The sequence below is a fragment of the Lipotes vexillifer genome, unplaced genomic scaffold (genome assembly GCF_000442215.2).
Source record: "Lipotes vexillifer unplaced genomic scaffold, Lipotes_vexillifer_v1.1 scaffold987, whole genome shotgun sequence".
NCBI lineage: Eukaryota > Metazoa > Chordata > Mammalia > Artiodactyla > Lipotidae > Lipotes > Lipotes vexillifer.
In genome coordinates this window covers 638226-644724 of record NW_006787426.1, presented here as the reverse complement: position 1 = coordinate 644724, position 6499 = coordinate 638226, and positions in this window count along the sequence as shown.

Genomic DNA, 6499 nt, shown 5'->3' with positions numbered 1-6499 from the left:
CCACCCCCCCCCCCCCCCCACCCCCCTGCCCCTGAGATGGGTGGGGGCACCTCCAAGCGCCCCCTTCCCCTATCTCCTCACTGAGGGCAGGGTCCAACCCCTGTCTGTAACCTGGGAAGGGGGGCTCAGGAAGGCTCGCTGGAAATGCAGGAGCCCATGTCCCTGGGGTCGCACTGACCAAGTGGACCCCGAGCACACGTCCGGCTGCTTCCAAGGGCCTGGGCTGAGACGGCCCAGGGTGCCCCTATGGTTGTGGGGGGAGGAGCAGGCGCCCCCCACCTCTGCCCCCACCTCCAGAAGCCCAGAGAGGGGCCGAAGGGAGGGGCTGGGCCGAGGGGCTCGGCTCGACCTCACTGCCCCCCAGCCGAGCACGGGGCTGGACCCGGAAGCTGCCCTCCAGGGATAATCGATGGTCTGGGGGCCTCAGCGGCTGCGGGAGGGTCGGGAGGCCTGTCAGAAATCCCTCCTGACGATGACCACATGCGCTGCCCGTCGGGCCAGGCGGCCAGGCCCCGCCCCGGCTGCCCTGCCCCCTCCACAGGCCTCTCCACCTCCGTCACCCTCATGCCAGGTGCCCACTACTCCCCATTCCATGGAGGGGAGAGACCTGATCAGGGCATGGCCTCTACACCGACCCAGCCAGTGTCCAGTACCCGCGGGCCCCGGGCAGGAGGGTCGCCCTGGTGGGACACTCGCTGGAGGACAGGGGTGTTCCCAGCAGAGGGACCAATGTCTGCAAAGGTTAGAGGTACGTCAGGGCTCCCAACGCTGGCCCCGGGCTTCACTCGGAGGGTACTGCCCGAGGGCAGGGGTGGGGCCCCTGGGGCACCCTACGACAGGCCAAAGTCAAACCAGATGGGCTGGGGGCCCCGTGGGGCCGGCGGGCCATTCGTCACCGTTATCTGCCCCGCCGCCAAAATCACAAACACATTTTTAAGTGAAGGACTGGCTGCCACCGGCCTGTGGGCCCTGATGCCGCCCAGCTGTGGCCACACTGGGTGGGGGTTGACGTTAAGGGAGGGTATGGAGAGGGGGCAGGGGGGCCAGCAAGCGGCCTGCCACCCCCGACATGCCCCCAAGCCTGCCCTGGAGGCTGAGCCAACGCCAAACCCCCCAACCCCAGTCCATCTGCAGCCTCCCCTGCTCGGAGCACTCTGGAGCTGGGGTGCAGAGCCCAGGGAGCACCCCCAGCTATGCCCTGGTCACCCTTCCACCTGCCTTCTTCCCCAAGCCTTGGCATCATAGATTCGTCCTCTGACCCACACACTGTGCGCCAGGGCTGCTTGGGGGACAGAGGGACACCGGGTGGAGAGGGCCCTTCTGCATGGGGATGGTGGCTCAATGGTCATTCCATGGGGTAAGGCTGGGGGCAAGACCAGAGCCAAAGACAGAAATAGGGACGAGTGATCAAGAGAGACAGAGACGGGAGTGTGAGCCTGTCACCAGAGACCCAGTCCGAGTGTCACCGCAGGGCTAGCGGAGGCTCAGAGGCATGGCCCAGTCTCACTCTCGCTGTGGCCTGACTATTGAGCTCAGGTCTGTCCTCTGGCGCCTGCAGGTGAGGGTGGGGCTGGGCTGTGTCTGGCCATCTCTCTGGGAGCCGAACGCAGGTCCTGCCCGGCACCCTGGACCCCCGGGCAGGCCCACGGGGGTGGGGGGCGCCGGGAGAAATGGCCTGTGACGGGGGTGGGCGTCCCGGGCGGGAAAGCAAACAGTGTCAGCGGCTAATGAGCGGGAACCAGCCTGGGGCTGAGGGCCTGGGGAGGGGCACCGCCATCGCTCATCCTGACAGGCCGGCGGGGAGGGGGTGGGGGGCTGGGGACCAGAGGGGGGGCAAGCATGAGAGCCGACAGAGGGGCCCCTGGAGACCCGACCCCCTTCAGAGACAGACAGACGGACAGAGGGAAGGCAGCAGCCCCCATCCCCCGCTGTGGCCCAAGGGGACCTGACTGTTCCATCGTCTCTCCTGTCTTTGGACCTGGCTGCCCCGCCGCAACGCGCAGACTGTGCTGGACAAAGGGCCCTGGGAGGGGGCTGCGCCTGGGACCCCCGCATTGCATGCTGGGAAGCAGGAATCTGGGCGCTTCTCCTCACTCAGCCTCAGTTTCCCCATCTTTACAAGGAGGAGGAGGGCAGGGGTGCTCTGGGCCCCCCGTCCTTACTTTCCACGCCTCCCCCCTCCCTGTAGGCAGCCCCAGCTGCCCTCGGGGTCCCCACCCTTCCAGACAATCCTCTCCGAACCTCGATGCCTCCAACAGGCCTAGTAGCAGTGGGTGGGCTGAGTTCACACAGAGGGAAGCAGCCCCTCCTGTCCTGCCTGGTTCATAGGTGAGAGGCGGAGGTGGGGCAGGTTAGAAGCCCCGACCCCAGCCCGCACCCAGGCACAGCCCACCCATCCTCTCAGCTGCCATCTGTCCCCTGACTTTGCAGGGCTTCTGAGCCAGCCAGACCTTGGGAACACTCCTGAGTCCCTCCTGGTGGCCCCCACAATGGCCCGGCCAGCCTAGCGGCCCGTAAGTGCCTGCCTGTGGGGTGTTCGGGCCCCTGTCCCTCCTCGGCCAGGAGGGAGGGGCAGCCATAAATTCACACCGCCAGCCGCCCGCGGGATAAATGTGTCATCGGCTGCACGATTTACGAGCACACCCCCGGCCCGCGAGGCAGGGAAAACAAGCCTGTGTACACACGGCGCGGCAGGCAGGGAGGGGCGGTGGCCGAGGGCACACAGGGGCACGGCGGGCCGGTGGGACGTGCGCCCGCGGGAGGTATGAGGACGCGGACCCGCTCACCCGGGGAGGCAGGACCATCCAACTCCCGTCCACACACGCACACTCACGCGTGAGGAGGTGGCCTGGCTGCTCAGAGACACGGCTTGCCACCCAGAGCACGCGAGGTTCTGTGCAGGGTCTCCCTCACCCACAGACAGCCCACAAGGAGGGTCTTGGTGGAGGGGACCCAGGCCGCTGCACGGGGAGGAGCGAATTGGGAGGGCGAGCGAATTGGGAGGAGGCGGATTGGGAACAGGTATGGGGTGGTGACGCCTCACTCGTGCCTGGGGCCCACCTGCTCTGACTGTCTCGGAAGCCCAGGGGCGCCGCCTGTCCAGCCACTGAACACCCCAGACGCGGGCGCTAATGGAGTGAGGCTATAACTCAGGAGGACCCTTCATAGTCCTGCCGCCACACCTGAGACCACTGTGCCCACCGCCCACCTTGTCTACCAGGACCCTGTGGGGTGGTGCCAGTCTCCGGGCTCCACTGGCACCAACCTCAGTTACCTGCCAGGACCAATCCAGGTACAGTAGCCCAAGCCTGAGATGCAGGTGGGTCTGGGAGCCTCAGGGAGCACTTGGAGAGGACCTGGAGGGCGCAGGGCAGGTTGGGAGACTCAGGAAGGATTTAGGGAGGATTCAGTGGACTCACAACGGCATTGCTGAAGAGGTCTAGGGAACTTCACGGAGTCAAGGCTGCAGGTCAGCCTTAGCCATTGATGCCCTTCCACCTGTCCATGGATGATCTGGGGACACAGTCATGCTCCAGTCACTCCTGCTGGCCTCGCCGCAAGAGGCTCAGGAGTGTGGGCCCCAGGGATTCTGGTGGCAGTGGATCCTCAGCCCAGGGAGAAGGGTCTGACAGATGACCCAGAGGCCACTGTGGCAGAGCCATGTCACCCCAAATAAGGAGAGGTGGCACTGACCACCCCCTGCCAGGGGTTCCCACACCAGAGACCCACAGAGAAGAAACCTGCAGAGCAGAGGCCCCAGATGAGGGGTCTGCAGCAGAAAGACCCATAAAATAGGGACCTCCCCACCAGGGACTCACAAAGAAGTGTCTGCCCAGGTGAGGCATTTAGTGCCAGGAGACCCAGGGCTGCACAAACAGGTCTGCCCCACTTTTCTCATAAAGCCTCCTGAACTGCCCCTCTGTGCGACGCCCCTGGATGGCGGCATCCCCGGGCCCCTGCCTGCTCTAGGTCTGTCGCTGGTACACCTTTGGTGGGCACAGGGCATGGGTGGGCATGCTGGGACAGGCAGCTGTCAGGAGTCCTGCCCCTCCCAGCCCTGCCCAGACAGAAGCCCTGTCCTCAGTATCTGCAGACGGGCTGGAGTTCTTCAAGAGCATCTTTAAATAAACAAAGCACAGAGAAAAGCAAACTCCCCAACACAAACCACATCAAAATAGATTTCTACATAGAAGCAAGGCTGCCCACAGGGAGCCCTTCAGAGGGAGGCCAAGGGCGTACAATTCCCAGGGCGATGCCCACACTGCCGGGCCCCCAGCTCCAGGCTGCAGCCTGCCTTTCAGGGGTGGGCATGCCAGGCCCATCCACACACCTGGGTAGAAGTGGCTGCCACGGGAACCCTCTACTTCCCCTGGGGTCCGCATCCCCACACCACGGGGGCCCGTCAGGGAAAGCTTGAAGGATCCCCTTCCAGCTCCTCCCACCTCTGAGGGTTCCTGTGGGGATGGTCCCAGGATCCTGTGTGATTGGCACAGAGGCAGAGAGAGAAGCACCTGGGCTGGGGGGTGGGGGGCTCTGCTGGGTGGAGGTCTGGGGACCAAGGGACCTACACCCCAGCCCTCTCCCGTGCAGCCGGCAGCCTCCAGACAGGGGTGCACACGGGTGCACGGGTGGGAGAACAATTGGGAATGAATGAAGGATTGGACGGCGTCCCCCCTCCCCCAGCATGCTGGGGGGAGGGGGCCCTCACACCCCCTCCCTCCCATGGGCTGAGCCCAGTGCACCTCCTGCCCCTGCATTCTCTGGATCCTCCCCTGTGAGGCAGCTCCTGGACATCTCCAGGAGACCCTCCCATTCCCCACCTCCACACACCGGGTCAGTGCTTTTGACGTCCCAGGGCTCAGGGGGTTTGTCCTGAGGGTCAAGGGGACCGTCTGCATGACAAGGCCCTGGCCAGCTCCCAGGATACTCAGTGCCTTTCTCAGGCACAGAATTCCCAGCGCTCCGAAGATCTTTTGAGACAAGAAAGCCCCTGTCCTCGCCCCTACCACTCTTTGAGACAAGCCAGGAAAGATGTCATGGTGGACGTTTGTGGGTTTCCCCGTGTACAGGTGGCCTTATTTCTGCCACAGGGGTCCAGCGGGTTGTCTGCAGGACAGACGCCCAGGGCAGGGATTGCTGAGGCTGGTCCGGCTGGGATCGGGGTCTGGGCCCACCCTGCAGGTCCTGGGAGCATCCTGTGGGCTCTCTCAAGCCTCGCCTGACCCCAGGGGGTGTTCACACCTGTGGCGGGGGCCCACCTGGCCCATCTCTCAGCACCCTTTGTCCAGCTGGCCCTCAGCAGCTGGGAGTGGTGGTGACAGGAAAGCAGGATGGAAGGAGGGGCAGATAGCATTTCCCCTGGGGCAGAGGGGACTCCCTGGAGACTTCGCTGGGGAGGACCGCTGACCCCAGTTCCTGCAGGGCCAGCCCAGGGTCTCCTGATAGGACAGGACGTCTCCCTGCAGACGTTTCCTGTCTGCGGACAGAGAGAAGAGGGAGGATAGGCTGTGCATCCAGTGTAGACAGCGCTGGGTGTAGACAGCGCTGGGTGTAGACAGCTCTGGGTTTGTGACTGGGCTGCCGAAAGAGAGAGCTGGAGCAGGGGGATCCCCTAAGGACTGTTAAAGGGGGGGATACAGCTAGGGCCAGGCCCAGTCACCAGGGCCAGTGACCCCAAAGACCCCCCTCAACCTGTGGGGGAGGGCTTCCCGAGAGCCCCCTGCTGATTTATGGTCCTCCAGGGGGAGGGGAGTTATGGCTGCAAAGTCCTTGCTCCCTCCTCCTCTTCCTCCTTGCTGGGGGTTGGCAGGCTGGGTGGGGTGGCTCTCAGCTGGTTTCCAGATGGGCCTGGTGGAGGGGGGTCTCGGGGTGGGAGGTAAAGGGACCTGGCGGTGTCCTTGGGCGGCTGTAGCTGCCTTTGTCTCTGAGGTTGTCTCTGTCTCTAGGCCTGTCTCTGTCTGCCTCGGGCTCTGTCTCTGTCGCTCGAAGCCCCCCTTCTCCATGGCAGCACCGGTGGGTGGGGGTGGGAGCTGGTGATTTATCACCCGCTGCCTGTCCTCCATCGGAAACGCTGGGGGTCGGCGCAGACTCTGCGCTGAGCTATGGGCCCCCAGGGCCCCGCCACCCACGCCAGTGTTGTTGCTCCGTCTGGGCGGCGCGCCCACCCCCCATCATGGCCAGGGCTTGGCCCCCAGCCCTTCCCAGGGCCTCGTCCGCGTGGGCCCCTCGAGTCCAAGCCCAGTGAGCGGCCGGCCCCTCCGCAGGCAGGAGGCGCCCACTGGGGACCCGCACTCCGCCGCCAGGTTGGTCAGGAGGTGGCGGACCCCATGTCCCACTCCCTGGGCATCCAGGAGCCAGCCAGCCTCTCACGGTCCCCTCCACGCGGCCTCGCAGCCCCCGTCCGCCCAGTGCACACAGCAGGGACTCAATAAGTGTTTACGGAGCCAAAAAGCGGTGGAGGGCGGAGGGCTCACCTGGGCTGACCACCCCCCCCCCCAAC